The following is a 2,746-nucleotide window of genomic DNA, read 5'->3' on the forward strand; positions in this document are numbered from 1 at the left end:
CTGGTAACTAAGTAGGTATTCAGATGAACTCTCAATCTAAAAATAAGGAATAGTCTAAATAGTAAGGAGTAGCTGAAATGGAAGGAAGAAGAGAACCCTGGAGGAGAACCCAGCAAAGAAGCCATTTAACCCTGCAGACATTTGTCAAGTCTAGCATATTCGAACTCCAGTGTGACTGGCTTTTTGAGGCAAGAGGCCAAAAATAAAAGTCCGGGTGGGAGATGAGACTTTCCCCCACAATAATTTGAGACCCTACTGGGCTCCACCAGTGGTATTCTGGTAAACGTTCACCAACCGGCTCTGGGTGGGGTTGAGGAAAGGATCCTTATATACAGAATTTGCCAACTTCCAGAAGTGTAAATACTCCTGCCACGGTTGATTTCAAACCATCAACACAGGGTCACTGAACTCAGAGTTGGGAAGTGCAGATCTGTTAGCCAGCTGCTTATGTCACTGACGCCCACCCCCCCCCCCACCCCCGAGGGTACAATAAGCAAACCAGACTTGCTCAATAGGGCAGCATATATTTGCATCATCAGGGTGGTCCAGGGACCCATGAGCCCTGAACTTAGTCCTGGAATAGCAGTGCCCTCGGGAGCCTGGCAGGAGGAAATGTAAATCATCTCTGGAGGAAGGTAACTTCATCCTAGGCCTCAAATTATTCCTCTAAATAAATTTTAAAATACAGTGTCCAGCATGGTCAAAGGGAACCAGACAGATCACAAGGAAATAGGACACCATGAGCAAGAACTAGAAGAAACAGACCCTCAGGTACTTCAAATGTTAGAATTACCACAGACTATACCACAACTGTGCTTTGTTGAAAGAAAGGTTAAAAATATCTTCAGGGGACAGGGAACTATAAAAAGTGACATACTAGATTTATAAAGAACATTTGTAGAAAGCTTTATAGTTTAATCAGAGATCAAGAACACAAATACCTTCAGGGGCCATCTGATAATGCCAATGAGTCAAGTGACCTGGTGACACATTGGTGACCTGAAGAGCTTTGAGGGGCACAGGGCTCCTCAGTTCCAGCTGATTGTTACCATGTAGCACTGGGGGACCAGTTTGCAGATCTTCTATTTCTGGAGAAGCTGGATATTTTGATTTCTTTTTATTGTGGTGAAATACACATAAAACTGACCACCGTAACCATTTGAAGGTGTACAATTCAGTATGCTTAAGTGTATATTCACAATGGTGCACAGGAAACATTATCTAGTTCCAGAACTTTCTCATCACCCCAAAAAGAAATCCCAGACCCCTTGGAAGTCACTCTCTATTCCCCCACCCCCACTCCCACCCCCTGGCAACCACCAACCTGCTTTGTCTCTATGGATTTCCCCAGTCTAGGTATCTCATGGAAGTGGAACTGTACAATATTTGCTCTTTTGTGACTGGCTTCTTGTACTTACTATGTTTTCAAAGTTGATCTCATTCCTTCCCGATGGCTGAATAATACTTTATTGGGTGAATATACACACATCCATTTATTAGTTGATATTTGAATTTTTGACATCTTCCCATTTTACTTTTTCAAGTTTTATTTATTAAAGTAATCTCTACACCCAACATGGGGCTTGAACTCACTACCCAGAGATCAAGAGTACCATGCTCCTCAGACTGAGCCAGCCAGGCACCCCAGAAATCTTCCTATTTTTCAAATATACATATTCAGAAGTTCTCTGTGGTTCTAAGCCATCTGAGGGCCAACAGTAGAAATCTCTGTTTTATGACCTGCTGTGTCTTATTTTCCTAGATATAATGCTCAGAATGATTCACTAAGGTAAGTGTTGTCTTGTTTTTCATATCAGGCACCCATTTCCCCTGTGGCTTTTCTCCCCAAAACCAAACTCTCAGGGGTAACTGCTTGGTTCTAGAATGAGTGAGGAGTCTGGGATCCAGTTTATGGCTGCGACCTTTAGCTTTCCTGGGACTCAGTTTCCCCACAGGTCAAATGACTTGTGTCGGGCTCGTTTATCTCCAAGGGTCTGGGTGTGCCAACAGGGTCACTCTCATTTTTCCTAGCATTCATCCGGGCACGGATTAGCTCTGGTCGAGTCGGTTTATCGGCAGCTGAACACAAAGATGTGGCACCTGGGTTATCCGGGATCCTTCCAAGAGCTGTCCTGAGGCATGATGGGGAAGAAGCTACCTCAAAATCCTCCCTGTAGGCCGGCCAGCCCATTACACCTGCTAGGGTCATTTGCACTCGTGCGGTAGCACCTGGTCTGAGCCTGGGACTTCAGTGAGGAGTGGCTTCGATTTAAATCGTGACTCGCTCTCTGAGAGCAACCCCAGAAGGAAAGGAAGAACCCCTGTTGAAATGCTGATAATCACTGAGCTTTTCCTGCACGGAAAGCTATTTAATAGGCAGGGTCGAATGTCTCGCCATCGCCTCGCCCCTGACACCTTTCCTCCGACTCCAGTTTTCCAAAAGGACGAGGGAAAGGGAAGCGACGTCCTAGCTCGCGTATTTGCACAGGGCAGAGGACCGGCAGAGATCCGTGTTTCCCAACTCTTTCCGAGAGCACCTCGCGTCCCGAATCGCCGCCTTCAACTCTGAGAAGTCAGGAGTCCCACAGGAAACTTGCGTTATTGCACCCGCTGCCACACACCCGGGGCGGCGGACCCGCCGCCGAGCTGGCTCCCAAGGAATGCGCCCCCTCCACGGCCCGCCGCCCCGCCGGCGCGCCCTCCCCGGGGGACCCCGCGGCACCTGCGGCCTCCGAGTGAGTGTCTC

This window comes from Panthera uncia (genome assembly GCF_023721935.1).
Source record: "Panthera uncia isolate 11264 chromosome D3 unlocalized genomic scaffold, Puncia_PCG_1.0 HiC_scaffold_8, whole genome shotgun sequence".
Taxonomy (NCBI): Eukaryota; Metazoa; Chordata; class Mammalia; order Carnivora; family Felidae; genus Panthera; species Panthera uncia.